The sequence below is a fragment of the Ornithorhynchus anatinus genome, chromosome 11 (assembly GCF_004115215.2).
Source record: "Ornithorhynchus anatinus isolate Pmale09 chromosome 11, mOrnAna1.pri.v4, whole genome shotgun sequence".
In the NCBI taxonomy this organism is placed as follows: Eukaryota; Metazoa; Chordata; class Mammalia; order Monotremata; family Ornithorhynchidae; genus Ornithorhynchus; species Ornithorhynchus anatinus.
Window position 1 is genome coordinate 16,638,481 of NC_041738.1, and position 18,263 is coordinate 16,656,743.

General features: G+C 47.0%; 1 protein-coding gene across 1 annotated transcript in view; it reads right to left on the reverse strand.

The window, feature by feature from the left end:
* Window positions 1–18,263, reverse strand: part of LOC100082652 (CXADR like membrane protein) — an 88,407-nt gene that overhangs the window by 25,200 nt on the left and 44,944 nt on the right. The gene's annotated exons all lie outside the window — the stretch shown is intronic.

Genomic DNA, 18,263 nt, shown 5'->3' on the forward strand with positions numbered 1-18,263 from the left:
TTTTGGATACTTTCCCTGCCCATAATGAGCTTGCAGCCTAAAGTGGGGGATAAGCATTAATATAAAAAAGTCATTTATAATGTATAATTTAAAGATAAGTATATAAATTCTGTGTGGTTGGGGATGGGGCAAAAATCACATGTCTAAAGGTGACAAATCCAAGTGTGTAGACAATGCAGAAGGGAGAGGGAGCCAGGGAAAAGAGGGCTTAATTGGAGAAAGGCTCTTGGAGAAGATGTGACCTTAATAATGCTTTTAAGGTGAAGAGAGTGGTGGCCCGGCATATATGGAAGAGGAGGGAGTTCCAGGCTAGGGGGAGGATGTGGGAAAAGGGTTGGCAGCAAGATAGACGCGATCAGGGCACAGTGAGTAAATTGGCTTTAGAGGAGCAGGCTGGGCTAGAGTAGGAGATTAGTGAGGTGAGGTAGGGTGGGGTGAGCTGATTGAGTGCTTTAAAACTGATAGTAAGGAGTTGGCTGTAGAGATGCCTGGACAACCACTGGAGGTTCTTGAGGTGTGGGGAGACATGGACTGAATGTTTTTGTTGAAAAATGATCCGTGCAGCAGAGTTTAGTATGGACTGGGGTGGGGAGGGACAGAAGGCCGGGAGGTCAGTGAGGGGGCAGATGAGGTAATCAAAGTGGGATAAAATGAGGGCTTGGAGCAGGATGATAGCAGTTTGGATAGAGAGGAAAGAGTGGATATGAACAACTTTGTGAAGGTAGAACCAACAGGATTTGGTGACAGATTCATTCATTCATTCATTCAGTTGTATTTATTGAGCACTTACTGTGTGCAAAGCACAGTACTAAGCGCTTGGGAGAGCACAATATAACAAATAAAGAGACAAATTCCCTGCCCACAACGAGCTCACAGTCTAGGGGGGAGACAGACATTAATATAAATAAATATATAACGGATATATACAGAAGTACCATAGCTGGGAGCGGGGGAGGGGAATGAATGAGGGAAGCAAATCAGGACAATGAAGAAGGGAGTGGGAGGAGAGGAGGGCTTAGTTAGGGAAGGCTTCTGGGAAGAGATATGCCTTCAATAATGCTCTGAAGTTTGGAAGAGGAATTGTCTGTCTGATATGAGGAAGGAGGGCATTCCAGAACCAGAGGCAGGATGTGGGTGAGTGGTAGGCGGTGAGATAGGCGAGATTGAGGTACAGTGAGAAGGTTAGCATTAGAGGAACAAAGTGTGTGGCCTGGGTTGTAGTAGGAGAGTAGAGGAGGGGACAAGGTGAGTTAAGTGCTTTGAAGCCAATGGTGAGGAGGCCCCTCATGGGCAGGCAGCATGAAGAATGGAAACAAGACTAGCCATTCAGACCTGGCTTCTAGTCCCGGCTCTGCCCCTTGCCTGCTATGTGATCTTGGGCACGTCACTTAATTTCTCTGTGCCTCAGTTTTCTCATGTGTAAAATGAGCCTCTTAGACGGTGATCCCTGGGTGGGGACAGGGACCATGTCTAATCTGATTACTTTGTAGCTACCCCAGTGCTTAGTAGGGCTTGATAAATGCCATTGTTATTATTATCACTGTCCACTCTCTGTCCTTTTTTTAATGATATATATGTTAAGTACTTATTGTGTGCTGGGCACAGTACTAAGTATTGGGGTAGATACAAGCTAATCAGGTTGGACCCAGCCCATGTCCCACAAACTCACAGTCTTAATCCCCATTTACAGGTGAGGTAACTGAGGCACAGAGAAGTGAAGTGACTTGTCCAGGGTCACACAGCAGACAAGTCATAGAGCTGGAATTAGAACACAGGTTCTTCGAGGCCTTTGTTCTATCCACTAGGCCATGCTGCTTCTCTTCTCCCACTGTAACCCAGCTCTCATTCTTCTCTCCGCTCAAACTAACCTATTCACTGTTCCTTGGTCTCATTACTCTCACCCTTGATCTCTTGCTCCTGCCCTCCCCCTTTCCTGGAACTTCCTCCCCCTTCATATATGACAGACCTTTGCTCTCCCCATTTTCAAAGCCCGACTGAAATTGCATCTCCTCCATGAGGCCATCCCGATTTTTATCTAATCTCCCCACCTGTTTCCACCTGTTTCTCCCATTACTGCCACTTCAGCATTCCCGGCATCTCCTGTGTATTTGTGTCCTCACCATCCTCCGGTAGCCCATATACAGATAATTTATAGCCATGAGCACCAACTTCCGCCTATCTCCCCCTTTCTCACTTTCTCCCATCTGTAAATTACTTTCCTGACCGCTTCTGAGCTTGATTGAGAAGCAGTGTGGGCTCAGTGGAAAGAGCACGGGCTTGGGAGCTACAGCTCATGGATTCGTATCCCAGCTCTGCCACTTGTCAGCTGTGTGACTGTGGGCAAGTCACTTCACTTCTCTGGGCCTCAGTTCCCTCATCTGCAAAATGGGGATTAAGACTGTGAGCCTCATTTGGGGCAACCTGATTACCCTGTATCTACCCCAGCACTTAGAACAGTGCTCTGCACAAAGTAAGCGCTTAACAAATACCAACTTTATTACTATTATCATTGATTGTAAGCTCCTGGAAGGCAGGGATCACATCCTCTAACGCTCCCAAACTCTCCCAAGCGTTTAGGTCTTCGTGGCTCAGTGGAAAGAGCCTGGGCTTGGGAGTCAGAGGTCATGGGTTCTAATTCTGGCTCTGCCACCTCCCAGCTGTGTGACTTTGGGCAAGTCACGACTTCTCTGTGCCTCAGTTACCTCATCTAGAAAATGGGGATGAAGACTGTGAGCCTCGAGTGGGACAACCTGATTACCCTGTATCTACCCCAGCGCTTAGAACAGTGCTCTGCACATAGTAAGCGCTTAACAAATACCCACATTATTATTATTATTATTGATTGTAAGCTCCCTGAAGGTGGGGATCGCATCCTCTCATTCCCCCAAACTCTCCCAAGCATTTAGGTCAGAGCTGTGTACACGGTGGACACAGCGGGCAGGGGACGTGGCTGCTGATTGTTGTATTCTCCCCAGAGCTTAGTACAGTGCCTTGCACAAAGTAAGCGCTCGATAAATACGTTTGAATGAATTAATTGACTGATTTGGGTTTCCCAGGGGAAGCAGAATCCTGAAGCAGGTCGAGGGCCGCTTTAGCCATGGGAAAAAATACCGGTATGGACCACTTGATGGCGCGCCAGCCCCAGTTTTGGCCACTTGGGTCAGCAGAAATAGTAATGTTGGTATTTGTTAAGCGCTTACTATGTGCAGAGCACTGTCCTAAGCGCTGAGGGAGATACAGGGTCATCAGGTTGTCCTATGTGAGGCTCACAATCTTCACAGTCTTAAGAAGCAGCATGGCTCAGTGGAAAGAGCCCGGGCTTGGGAGTCAGAGTCGTAGATCCGAATCCCGGCTCTGCCACTTGTCAGCTGTGTGACTGTGGGCAAGTCACTTCACTTCTCTGGGCCTCAGTTACCTCATCTGTAAAAATGGGGATTAACTGTGAGACTCACATGGGACAACCTGATTACCCTGTATCTACCCCGGCACTTAGAACAGTGCTCTGCACATGGTAAGCGCTTAACAAATACCAACATTATTATTATGATTATCCCCATTTTACAGATGAGGTCACTGAGGCACAGAGAAGGGAGGGCAACCTGCTCTCTCTGTCCTAGTCGGTCCCTAAGTGACCTCAGCTCCTGCAATTCTCTGCCCTGCTGACCAGAGTATTGAGTGGTGGCTTCCTGAGTCCCATCCGGGACAAAACTTCCACCAGGAAGGCCAAGATTTTTGGGAGCCGGACAGAGCGGGGCCGAGGGTTGGGTGAATGTGGCAAAGCCAATCAACCAGTCGGTTAGTCAGTAGTATTGACTGACAGTGCTCTGTGCAGAGTAAGCACTTTATACATGGGATTGAGTGAATAATAATAATAATGTGGGTATTTGTTAAGTGCTTACCATGTGCAGAGCACTGTTCTAAGCTCTGGGGAGATGCAGAATAATCAGGTTGTCCCACGTGGGGCTCACAGTCTTCATCCCCATTTGACAGATGAGGTTACTGAGGCCCGGAGAAGTCAAGTGACTTGCCCACAGTCACACTGCAGGGATTCAAAATGAATTGGGCGCTAAGTCTGCGCTAAGAAGAGCACTCCATCCCTGGGAATGTGTGGGTGTACCCTCATCTGGCGTTCCTGATGGTGATGAAGAACTAAAGGTGAAAATGGTAGGAGTCTGCCTGGAGGGAGATTTGGATTTGTACCATTCGGACACTAAATCGGAGGTGAGAATCTGATTTGAAGGCAGCGCTGACTGGGAATGGGATTCTGGGAAATGGGGCCACCATGCTGGAAGAACTCCACCGTGTAAGGAAAGGTTACCACGGCCGTAACTGCTCTGGCCTTTGTTCAGCTTAATGGCCATGCTGCAGTACAATAATAATAATAATAATGTTGGTATTTGTTAAGCGCTTACTATGTGCAGAGCACTGTTCTAAGCACTGGGGTAGATACAGGGTAATCAGGTTGTCCCACATGAGGCTCACAGTTAATCCCCATTTTACAAATGAGGTAACTGAGGCACAGAGAATTTAAGTGACTTGCCCACAATCACACAGTTGACAAGTATCTGGAGTTTGATGGAAGGGAGGCGTTCAGGAAAGTTGTGTGATGTTATCAAAGTAATCGTAATAATAGTATTTGTTAAGCAGTTGCTATGTGTCAAGCACCATTGTAAGTGCTGGGGTAGATCCCAGTGACTCAGGTGGACACAATCCCATCCCACATGGGGCTCACAGTCTTAATCCTCATTTTACAAATGAGGCACAGAGAAGTAAAGTGACTTGCCCAAGGTCACACAGCAGACAAGTAGCAGAGCCAGAATTAGAACTTAGGTCCTTCTGACTCCTAGGCCTTTGCTCTATCAAGTAGGCCATGCTGCTTCTCATATTAAAATACAAAAGCTATTATCCCAAAGAAGTTTGTGAAGTATTTTTTGGTAATTACCTTGATATTTACCAAGCCCCACTCTCACCTACATCCTACCTCTGGCCTTCAATGCTCTCCGTCCTCATCTCAGACACATAATTGCTCTCCCCCACTTCAAAGCCTTTTTGAAGGCATATCTCCTCCAGGGAGCCTTCCCTGACTGAGCCCTCCTCTCATCTTCTCCCACTCCATTCTGCACCGCTCATTCTTACTCCTTCATTTACCCTCCCTCCCTTCCCCACAGCACATATGTATGTATCTGTATTATTTATTTATTTAATTAAATTAATGTCTGTCTCCCCCTCTAGGCTGTGAGCTCATTATGGGCAGGGGCAATGTCTGATGTTATATTGTATTCTCCCAAGTGCTTAGTACAGTGCTTTACACACAGTGCTCAATAACATGACTATTAATAATGATAATAATAATAATTCACACATCTGTAATTTATTTATATTAATGTCTCCCCCTCCCCCCCCAAACACACACTGTAGTCTGTAAGCTTGGTGAGGGCAGAAAATGTGTCTATTTATTGTTACATTGTACTCCCCCACATGCTTAGTACAGTGCTTTGCACACAGGAAATGCTCAGTAAATACAATTGACTAACTGACTAAAGTACTGAGAAAAGGATAATCAAGATAAACACTTGAATGGACAATTCAATAGATGCCCATAGGTAAGTGCTGCGGTTGGGTATAAATAACAGCCTTGGGCCCAGCAAAAGTGTGGAAGCCCCAGCCAGACTAGCCGCTCTGCTTCTAGACTGTGAGCCCATTGAGGGCAGGGATTATCTCTATTTGTTATAATAATAATACTAATAATGTTGGTATTTGTTAAGCGCTTACTATGTGCCGAGCACTGTTCTAAGCGCTGGGGTAGATACAGGGTGATCAGGTTGTCCCACGTGAGGCTCACAGTTAATCCCCATTTTACAGATGAGGTAACTGAGGCACAGAGAAGTTAACTGACTTGCCCACAGTCACACAGCTGACAAGTGGCAGAGCCGGAATTTGAACTCATGACCTCTGACTTCCAAGTCCATGCTCTTTCCACTGAGCCACACTGCTTCACTGAGCCACGCTGCTTTGTTTCTGAATTGTACTGTCCAAGCGCTCAGGACAGTGCTCTGCACACAGTAAGCACTCAATAAATATGAATAAATGAATATTCCGAGATTTGGGGGTGGCCAGAAGAGTCCGAAGGAAGGTGGCCTTGGCTGGAGCCGAGGAGAACCTGCACCACCCAACTCCGGACCTCTACCAGACTTATCCTTGGGTGGGTTCTTTCCCCTCCCCTCCCTCTCTCCCCACGTAACCTCTGTGGCACATTGCTTGGCACATTGAAAGCACTTAACACATACCACAGTTATTCCTAATTTTGGTTCCCCTGACGTTGGCAGCCTCCGAGCTGCACTGAACCGGATCCCCTGTGTCCGCGGTCCCTGAGTGCAGCTCATTTGAAGGCCTCTTCCTTTCCCCAACTCTTTTCCCTGCCGAGAGGTATCTCAAAGTCCTGGTCATCGTAGCCATCAAACACTGATTGATGTACTCTGGTCAGGTACTTGTATATTTGTATGTATTTATTATTCTATTTATTTTATTAATGATGTGTATGTACTTATAATTCTATTTATCTATTTTGATGCTACTGATGCCTGTCTACTTGTTTTGTTTTGTTGTCTGTCTCACCCATCTAGACTGTGAGCCCATTGTTGGGTAGGGATTGTTTCTATCTGTTGCCAAGTTGTACTTTCCAAGTGCTTAGTATAGTGCTCTGCACACAGTAAGCGCTCAATAAATACGATTGAATGAATGAATGAATGAATGAATGTCCTTCTAACTCCCAGGCCAGTGCTCTATCCACTATGCCATGCTGCTTCTCAAAATATTTACATAATATTTACAGAATTACAGAATATTCCCTCACCACTGGTCAATGCTCTCTGTACAGAAGTCTTTTTCTACAAAATATTTACAGAATTGAGAATACCGCCCACCCCCCATACATCCCACCCCAGGTCTGTGCTTTCTGTGTGGAAGTCTTTTTTTTTACAGAATATTTATAAAATGACAAACTATTCCCCTACCACAAAGCACTTCCCTTCCCCTCACAGGGGCCCCTCTACTCCCTCTGCCATCCCCCCTTTACCTCTCCGCAGCTAAAGCCTCATTTTCCCCTTTTCCCTCTGCTCCTCCACCTCTCCCTTCCCATCCCCACAGCACTGTACTCGTCCGCTCAACTGTATATATTTTCGTTACCCTATTTATTTTGTTAATGAATTGTACATCGCCTCGATTCTATTTAGTTGCCATTGTTTTTACGAGATGTTCTTCCCCTTGACGCTGTTTAGTGCCATTGTTCTTGTCTGTCCGTCTCCCCCGATTAGACTGTAAGCCCGTCAAACGGCAGGGACTGTCTCTATCTGTTGCCGACCTGTTCGTCCCAAGCGCTTAGTACAGTGCTCTGCACATAGTAAGCGCTCAATAAATACTATTGAATGAATGAATGAACTCTTCTCCAGCCTACCTCCAGACTACGACTTCCTCCACCCTGGAATGGGTCTGTGTCACTGACCAGGCTGGTTGCCCTTGGAGGGCAGGGGTCACACCCACCCCAAAGTCCTCTAGATGGTCAGCTCCTTGTGGGCAGGGGATATGTCAGTTCTGTTGTCCTCTCCCTAGTGCTTAGTCCAGTGTTTTGCACACAGTGAGCGCTCAATAAATCTGACTGACTGACACTAACACTTAATCTGGTGGTCTGCAGGTGGGCTGCACCCAATTAATAATAACAATAATAATTGTGGTATTTGTTAAATGCTTACTATGTGCCAGGCACTGGGGTGGATACAAGCAAATTGAGTTGGATACAGTCCCTGTCCCATGCAGTCCCAATCCTCATTTACCAGATGATGGAACTGAGGCCCAGAGAAGTGAAGTGACTTGGCCCAGGTCACACAGCAGACAAGTGGTGGAGTTGGGACTAGAAGCCAGGATCTTCTGACTCTCAGGCCTGGGCTCTATCCATTATGCCCATGCTGTGCTGCTTGTTTGGCCACTTCCTCTTGATTTTTGGAGAGAGAGGGCGAACCCTCCTGTTGTTGCTTTCCCCCCAATCCCCACTAAGTGTGGATTCATTCAATCATATTTATTGAACACTTTCTGTGTGCAGAGCACTATTCCAAGAACTTGGGAGAGTACAACACAATAACAAACATCTTCCCACTCCTCAAAAATCTTCAATGGTTGTCCATTCCTTTCTGTATCAAGTAGAATCTCCTGACCATTGGTTTTAAAACAGCAAGTCAACTCTTTTCCTCTTCATTATCCACTCTCTTCTCTCACTATATTCCAGCCTGCAAACTTCATTCCTTTCAAGCTAAAAGAGAGGCTCACTGCACCTCTTTCTCATCTCTCCTCCTGTCCATTTCTTGCTCATGGCCTGAGGTAATGCCATTGGCAGCACTTACCTGTATCCTCTCTCTCTGTGTCTCTCTTTCCAAGGATGGAGGAACTCTCCAAGTGCATAATACAGTGCTCTGCCAGAGTTAGCGCTCAATAAATTCTATCAATAGACTGATTGATTGATTGATTGGCTTTGCCACATATGCCCTACCCTCTACCCCTCTCCATCCAGGTTCCAGGAATCTTGGACTTCCTGGTGGAAGTTTCCTCCCGGCTGAGACTCAGGAAGCTGCCACTCCATCTGCTGGGTTTCCCCGGATGCCTGGTCAGCAGGCAGAGAGTGACAACAGCTGAGGTCAATTTGGGAATGACTAGGACAGAGAGAGTTGTCGGCCCCCCTTGCCCTCCTTTTCTGCTGATCTGAGTATCCTCTAGCAGTCCAGACCTGTATTTTTTATGGCTACAGTGACTCTGGATCTGGTTCAAGATTCTGCTTTCCCTGGAGATACACAGATCAGTCAATCAATCAGCACGTTCACTGTTTGTACAGCACTGTCCCACACGCTTGGGAGAGTCCAGTATCTTGAGGACACAATCCCTGCCTTCAAGGTGCTTACAATTTAGCCCAAGAGCAGATGCTAAAGTAATTTACAGATAAGAGAAAGTGGGAAAAGGGGAGATATGCCGAAGTTTGTGCTTGATGAATATAAAATATCTGCATATGGACTATGGAGGATTGTGAGAACACAAATACTCAGGAGGTGCAGGAGTGCTGAAATGGCAATAATGGGAGAAACAGCTGGGGATATTAGAGGAGGGCACCTCACTCCCCCACCTCTTGCCCTTAAAGGCCTGGCCACCAACTTTATTGAGAAAATCAAAACTATCAGACGTGTTCTCTCTCAAATTTCCCCTGTTCCTCTCCAGTCCTCCCCTCTTCCCGCCCCTTCTTCGACTCTCCCATCTTTTCCAGCAGTATCTCAAGAGGAGATCTCCTACCTTCTCTCAAAAACTACCCTCTCCCCCTGCACATCAGACCCCATATCTTTGCATATAATAAAACACTTGCCTCCTCTATTTTTCCCTCTCTCCCTATGTTTGTTCTCCAATGACATCTTCCCTACTGCTTTCAAACATGTCCATGTCTCCTCATCCTAAAAAAACCCTCCCATGACCCTGGAATTCCCTCCAGTTATCACCCCATCTCCCGCCTATCATTGTTCTCCAAACTCCTTGAGTGAGTTGTTTAAACCCACTATCTTAAATTCCTCTCCTCCAATTTTCTCCTTGACCCCCTCCAATCTGGAGTCTGTCCCCTTCACTCCACAGAAACCACCCTCTCACAGATCACAAATAATCACCTTCTTGCCAATTCTAATGACCTCTGCTCCACGCTTATCCTCCTCAACCTCTCAGCTGCCTTATCCAATCTCTGCTTCACCAACACTGTCCCCTCCTGGTTCTCCTTCCATTTTTCTGGCCGCTCATTCTCAATCTTTCTTGGGCTCCTCCTCTGCCTCCCAACCTCTAACTTTGGGAGTTCCTCAAGACTCAGTTCTAGGTCCACTTGTATTCTCCAGCAACACCCACTCCCTTGCAGAACTCTTTTGCTCCCGAGGTTTCAACTACCATCTCTATGCAGACGATTCACAAATCTACATCTCCAACTCTGATCTCTCTCTCTCCCTGCAGTCTTGCATTTCCTCCTGCTTTGAAGATATCCCTACTTGGATGTCCCACCAACACCTCAAACTTAATATGTCCAAAACAGAACAGGTTTGTGTATATTCCCACACCTCCTGTCCTCCCATTGATTTTCCCCATCACTGTAGACAACACCACCATCCTTCCTGTCCACAAGTCCGTAACCTTGATATTTATCCTTAACTTCTCTCTTTCATTCAACCCTCATAAAAAATCTATCACTGAATCCTGTTGGTCCGACCTTCACCCTTTCTTCTCCATTCAAACTGTTTCCACCTTAATCTAGCATTTAAACTATCTCACCTTGATTACCATATCAGCCTCCTTGCTGACCTCCCTGCCTCCTGTCTCTCCCCACTGCAGTTCACACTTTACTCTGCTGCCTAGACCTGGACCATTTTCCTACAAAAATCTTCAGTCCATATCTCCCCACTCCTCAAAAACCTCCAGTTGTTGTCCATCCACCTCCGCATATTGAAAATAATAATAGTGGTATTTATTAAGCACTTACTATGTGGCAAGGAGTGTTCTAAGGACTGGGGTAGATGCAAAGTAATCAGGTTGTCCCATGTGGGCCTCCCCATATACTGGAAAATTTACCATCCTGTCTCTGTTTTGTCTCCTTCCCATATGGTACTAGGCAATTGACCATTCTGTCTCTGTTCTATCTCCTTCCAATATTGTACTAGACATCCTGTCTCCATTTAATCTCCTTCCTGTGGTAGATCAATCAGTTAAATTTGGGTAACGATGTGTCAATTACATTAATTATGTGGACCACTCCTAAGAACTGGTTCTGAATGGAGGGTGGAGTACGGGTAACACAAGGGGATTGGGTGGGATTTGGAGTGCACACTGGAAGACTTGTGGTGGAGTGGAACGTGAAAATGCTTGCACATAAAGGTACCGGGCTTGGGACGGCTCATGGCTGTTCATCACTTGTACCCCGCCGGGGCGAACGGGCGGCAGTCACTTTCCGCCCTTTCCTGCTCTCTCGGCTCACTCTCTGAAGTCTGTTCATTTCTACACCAAGGTCACGAAACCATCTCATGCGATTGCAAGATCAGAGTCGTTTCTCTGTCAAAAATACATAACAACTGTCTTAATCCCCATTTTACAGATGAGGTAATTGAGGCACAGAGAAGTGAAGTGACTTGCCCAAGGTCACACAGCAGACAAGCAGTGGAGCCAGGATGAGAACCCATGGTCTTCTGACTCCCAGGCCTGGGCTCTATCCACATCAAACAGAAACTCTTTACAGTGGACTTTAAAGCATTAGATCATCTAGCCCCCTCCTACCTCAGCTTGCTGCTCTCCTATTACAACCCAACCTGCACGTTTCACTCCCCTAATGCTAACCTACTCACTATATCTCAATCTTGTTTATCTTGCCCCTAACCTCTCTCCCACATCCTGCCTCTGGCCTGAAATGCCTTCCCTTTCCATATTTGGTGGACAATTACTCACCTTCGCTTCAAGATCTTCTTGAAAGCACAGATTCTCCAAGAGGCCTTCCCTTAGTAAAAGCTTATTTATTCCCTCTTTCCCCCCTCCCTTCTGTGTTGCCCTGATTTGCTCCCTTTCTTCACCACCCGCTCAGGCCAACAGCACTTACGTACATATTCCCTAGTATTTACTGAGTGCTTACTATGTGCAGAGCACTGTACTAAACACTTGGAATGTACAATTCGGCAACAGATAGAGACAATCCCTGCCCAAAGATGGGATCACAGTCTAAACGGGAGAGACAGCAAAGCAAAACAGAACAAAACAAAAATAAGACAACATCATCAAGATAAATAGAATCAAGGAGACATACCCCTTACTAACAAAAACGGGGTAATAAATAATATGTACAAATGAGCATCGTGCTGAGGGGTAGGGACGGGGGAAGAGCAGAGGGTGGGGGGTTGGGAAGGGGGAGCAGAGGGAAAGGGAGGGTTCAGTCTGGGAAGACCTCCTGGAGGAGGTGAGCTCTCAGTAGTGCTTTGAAGAGGGGAAGACAGTTAGTTTGGCGGATGTGAGGAGGTAGGGCATTCCAGGACAGCGGAAAGACATGGGCCAGGCGTCAATGGCTGGATAGGCGTGAACAGGGGACAGTGAGGAGATGAGCGCAGAGGAGCGGAGTGTACGGGCTGAACAGTAGAAAGAGAGAAGGGAGGTGAGGTAGGAGGGAGCAAGGAGATGGAGAGCTTTGAAGCTAAAAGTGAGGAGTTTTTGTTTCGTGCAAAGATGAATAAGCAACCACTGGAGGTTTTTGAGGAGGGTAGTGACATGCCCAGAGCATTTCTGTAGGAAGATGATCCGAGCAGTTGAATGAAGAATAGACTGGAGTGGGGAGAAACGGGAGGAAGGAAGGTCAGAGAGGAGGCTGACACAATAACACAGTCGGGATATTATGACAGCTGTACCAGCATGATCGCCATTTGGATGGAGAGGAAAGGGCAGATCTTGGTGATGTTGTGAAGTTGAGACCCATAGGTGTTGGTGACGGATTGGATGTGTGGGGTGAATGAGAGAGCCGAGTCAAGGACGACACCAAGGTTGTGGGCCTGTGAGACTGGAGGGATGGTAGTGCTGTCCACAGTGACAGGGAAGTCAGGGAGAGGACAGGGTTTGGAAGGGAAGGTAAGGAGCTCAGTTTTAGACATGCATGTAATTTATTTATATTAATGTCTGTTTCCTCCTCTAGACTGTGAGCTCATTATGGGTAGGGAATGTGTTCATCAACTCTGTTATATTGTACTCTCCCAAGCTCTTAGTACAGCACATAGTAATCACTCAATAAATATGATTGATTGATTGATTGATTGATTGAAGGACACCAAGACTGTACTTTTGGGATGGGGATGATAGTGGTGTCATTGACTGAGATAGAAAGTTAAGGGGAGGAGTGGGTGAAGGGGAAAGATGAGCGGTTTTTTTAATTGTATTTGTTACTCTGTGCCAGGCACTGGACTAAGCACTGGGGTAGAAACAAGCTAATTAGCCTGAACACAGATCAGGTCCTCCATGGGGCTCCCTGTCAATCCCCATTTTACAGTTAAAGTATATTAGGTTCAAAGAAGTTAAGTGACTTTCCCAGGATCACACAGCAGACAAGTGACAGAGCTAAGATTAGGACCCAGTTCCCTCTGAGTCCCAGAGCCATCCTCTATCCACTTGGCCATGCTGCTTCTCACATTATGTACATGAGGAGTTATATCCATATCTTATATACTCTTTTATGTACTGTTGATATTTTATATTCTCCATTACTCCTTCTATAATTGTTGTACTTATTAAGCACTTACTCTGCACTGAACACTGTACTAAGCACTGGGATAGATACAAGAAAGGTTGGTTACAGTGCTTGTTCCACATGGGGCTTACAGTCTAAATGGGAGGGAGAGCAGATATTGAAGCTCCAGTCAATTCTGGTTCAAATTAAACAGCAGGCAAGTAGCAGAGCCGGGATTAGAATACCCAGGTCCTCTGTCTCCCAGGTCCTAGGGTTTTCTAACTCTTTTATACTCCTATAAGTGCTTAGCGCAGTACCCTGCACAAAGTAAGTGTTTACTATTGATTAACAGATTGATGATGGGGAGAGGGTATCTGGGGAGGATGGAAGGACAGGCTGCTTTGGGTTGAAGGAATGCTTGCAGAAAGAAGCAGAGGGAGCAAGAAGAAGGTTTCCAAGCAGAAGTGAAATTTGAGGAGTCAGAGAGTGAGCTGGAGACAGGTCCGCTGTGACTGCCGGCCTCCCAGATTGAAGAACAACGCTGGCCAAGAGTCATTTCCCTTCCCTCTGTTCCTGGCCCAACCTCCTGCGACCAGCACTTCCTGCCACTGAGCCGAATGTGCCTGTGACTCAGGCCCCACAGGCCCCCGCAAAGCCACCGGCACTGCTTCCTCCGGCTCTGGGAGGGGGCAGCTGGCTGCAGCCAAAGCTCTGGGGTCCCCCTGACGAGGTCATTGTATCCATCTGGCCAAGAGGAAAAGGCAGGCCTCTCTCTTAAGGGTGAAAGGACCACAGGACCTGGCAGGGCAAGAAGATGGGGGCTGGGCCTGTCCTTCATGTTCTCAGCAGTGAGGTGCCTGGACCCAGGTCCTCAGGCCTAATGCCCAGGCCCAGTGCCCAGGCCACAGTGCCCAGGCCCAGGGTCAGCAGGATGGGAATCCACTGAACCAGAGTGGGTCTTGACGATCTAGGGAAAGGCAGCCAGCCTTGTGTGGTGCTCTGTGTCTCTGTCCTTGGTTTATTGGGGTTTGTAGTTTTGTGAAGCAGCAATACTGATCCAGGGAACCCACTGAGATGGGCAGGGTGGGTGGGGCCCCAGGCAGGTTAGTTTGTCTGGGAGGGCTTCAGGAAGGAGGGGGCGGGAGTCAGGAAAGGACATACCAGGTGGTACTTGGTTCGTTTGGCAACCCGCCGCAGTGAGGATTTCAATCCCAGGCCGGGGACAGGAGGATGGGGTGGGCCAAAACAGGTGCCCCACCGTTTCACCTGGGACATGCTATCGGTATTCTTTCTGCCCTCCTGATTTATGCCCACTACCCTGTGTTCATGAGGGTGTGGGTAAAAGGAGCAGCATGGCTTAGTGGAAAGAGCATGGGTTTAGGAGTCGAGGACGTGGGTTCTAATCCTGACTCTGCCACTTGTCAGCTGTGTGACCTTGGGCAATTCACTTTACTTCTCTGTGGCTCAGTTACCTCATCTGTAAAATGGGGATTAAGATTGTAAGTCCCACATGGAATAACCTGATTACTTTGTATCTACCCCAGTGCTTAGAACAATGTTTGGCAAATACCATAATAATAGTAATAATAATAATCTACCCTTCTGAAGCCCAAGACTCAATCTGCTAGAGACACCTTGGGCCCAGAAACTCTGCAGGGCAAGTTGGCATCACGCTGACCCCTGACTGCCACAGAGAGCCCACATGCCAGGGGTGAAGGGTGTGGGGGGCAGGTTGGGCTCAAGCTTGCTGCTCCAAGGAGTTGGGGAGCAGGGGTTGGGGTGGGCAGTGAGGGAGGAAATACTGGTGGCTCCCTCCATCCTCGCTGCCTCTGGGCTGAACGCTGGAGGGCTGGCAGGCAGGAAGGGCCTTGGGAAAAGAGGGGGGGCTCAGCTTCAGCCACGGGTCCACAGCCGGCCAGCCCTCTCCCTGCCCACAACGAGCTTAATACAGTGCTTGTACATAGTAAGCATTTAACAACTACCATTTTTTTTTAAAAAAAGGAGGGGAGAGACCAGTGGGGGCGAGGGGTGTTGGTGAGAGGCCGCCAGGGATGGGAAAGGAGGGGATGGAGAAGAAAAGAAGGGGAAGGAGGGGATGGGGAGGCAGAAGCAGGTCGGAGGAGTCTAGGGCTGAGCTGGACCCTGGCTGCAGGCATCTCTGCTGCACATCCCTCTGGTGCCCTCATCCACCAGTGGGCAGAGAGCTTCCCTGACCAGATCAGTCAGCTGTGAAACCTGAAATTCCCCTTGATGGACTTGAGCCTGGGGCAGTGCAGCCAGTGGGGCTCTCAGTTGAGTTTGTTCACTCTCAACGGATGGTGCAAACTGGGTCCTGAGAGATGGGGAGTGCTCTACTGGAGAGCAGTGGGGCCTCTAAACTGGACAAAGCACGGGCCTGGCAGTCAGCAGTCCTGAGCTCTAATCCTGGCTCTGCCTCCTGCCTGCTGTGTGACTTTGGGTAAGTCACTTTACTTCTCTGTACTTCAGCTTCCTCATCTGTAAAATGAGGATTCATACTTAAATACTTCATGTGGAACAGGGAACTGTGTCCAGTTCAACTATGTCCAGTATTACTTGGCACATAGTAAGTACTTAACAACTAGCGCAATTATTGTTCTTTTATCATTCCACATAAATTCACTGTTTGTGTTTCCAAATGAGGCTCCTTCTTCTGCTCACCTACAAGTCAACATAAACACAAGTGGAACATGAAGTGAGGGAACAATAGGCAGAGAGAGGAGACTGATTTATGTTCCTGGAAGGAGAAATGGATCTCCAGTTAGGAAAAAAAAATGCAGCTACCAACTGGGAAGAGTTTAGGTGTGGCCCAGTTCAGAGGCAGGGATGAATTGGATAGCATTTTAAATCCCCTAAAACCCTCTTCCAGCTCTATTTTGTTCAAATCCAAGGATTTGGGTCTTCCACCAATCCTCTGGAATCCTAGACTGGAAGGGAAAAATTCATATAGTCTATCGCCCAGCCTTGATGTAGGACCACTCCTCATCATAAGCATAACAACAACAGCAACAGTAATAATAATAATGATAATAAGGACAATAATAGTCTGGAAGCTCTCTGTGGGCAGGGATCACTATCTGCCAACTGTACTGTATTGTCCTAAGCAGTGTTCTGCAAACAGTAAGCACTCAATAAGTACCATTGATTGATAACAGTGGCATTTGCTAAGCGTATACTATATGCCAAGCACTGTACTAAGCAGATTGAACACAGTCTTTTTTCCCAGGTGGGCTCACTACCTTAAGAGAGAGGGAGAAATATCAGCGATGCCTAGTGGAAGGGGCATGGGCTTGTGAGTCTGAGGACCTGAGTTCTAATCCCAGCTCTATCACTCGACTCGGTGCTTTAGTTACCTCATTTGTAAAATGGAAAATTAAGACTGTGAGCCCCATGTGGGACATGAACTGTGGCCATTCTGATAGCTTGTATCTATCTCAGACTTAGTATAGTGCCTGGCACATAGTAGGCACTTGACGAGATACCAAAATAACCTATTTCATTTGAATGTATCCTATAGAAGAGGTCTTCTATAAATCCTGTGATTTTGCAGTCAATCAGTCAATCAGTCAGTGGTATTTATCGAGTACTTACTCTGTGCAGAGCACTGTACTAAACCCTTGGGAGAGTACAACACGAAAAAGTTGGTAGGCACGTTCCCAGCCCACAGGCTTACTCCTCACTTATCTCTAAAGTTGTACCAGCTACACCCCTCTTGCCAGTATGGAAACCAGTTGGTAATCACTGGTAATTTTCCAGAGATTGTGAATATCTCATTGCTGGGTTAACTATGCACATGGAAACACATGCATTTAATGCAAGAATGCAGCTCTGATACTGGATACTGCAGCCCCATTTGATGCTTGTTTTACACATGGTGGCAGATGTCCTTGGTCTGCACACCCCCTAAGGTCCAGGGGAGACTGAACATGGAAGTCCTGAGGTCCCTGGGGTCACGGAACTGTATACTTTAGCTCCCACAGCATCCCTTGCCTCTCCAGCAGCTCTGTACTATCTTAGGATCGGAACAGAGGTAAGGGAAGGGTGCGTGGATTTCAGTTCAAGTGGCCACAGGGCCAGTGGACTCATGGCAAATCCCAAATTTGCCCCCAGGTTGGAAGTGTTTCCGCCTCCAGTGGCGTGTGGGAAAAATTTAGAACTTGAGGTCTTAGCCATAATCAGAACTGTCTGAAACCTGCAATGTTCTTTGTGCATGCAGAGCGGGAAACAAATTCTCATACTGTCATTCTCCCAGTCTGAAGCAATGGCATACGTAGGCAATTGTGTGAGCAAACCCATGTGGTCTGTCATGCTGAACACATTCACACACCCAGAGAAGACTATTTATAGATTTCCTCTCACTCCAAAGGCTAAGGTCCTTTCTTAAACCTGATTCTTTTATTCCTTTCAGCAGAGAGATTGTCCTGGGGAAGGAGCAGTAATTAGGGATTTTTTTGCCACCAAAAGGAAGTTAGTCTGCTCTCAATTATCCGCCGGACTGAAGGTCAGGGAGTGAGTGCCTAAAATAAATTCACAGAGAATCCAAATCTTCATTTCTCCCATCTAATTCAACCTTCTCCTCAGGTAAATAACAAAAGGATTTGAATGTTACCTCTTTGCACATTCTCTAATGGAGTAGCTGATGAGCAGTGAAATGTCAGTAGGCACTTAGCAAGTGAGGGGAAAAGGAGCAAGCTTGAATAATGGCCCCTACGTATTTGTACATTCCTTAACTCAGTGCATTTATTTTCACTGGTCTAGTTGTTTTATAGTAAAAAAAAAATTTGTTCATCTCCACCATTGACTGTTAGCTCCTTTTTTCATGGTATTCGTTAAGCACTTACTATGTGCCAGGCTTTGTACTAAGCACTGGAACAGATACAAGCTAATCTGGTCAGACACAGTCACTGTCCCACATAGGGCTCACAATCTTAATTCCCATTTTACAGATGAGGTAACTGAGGCACAGAGAAGTGAAGTGACTTGCCCAAGGTCA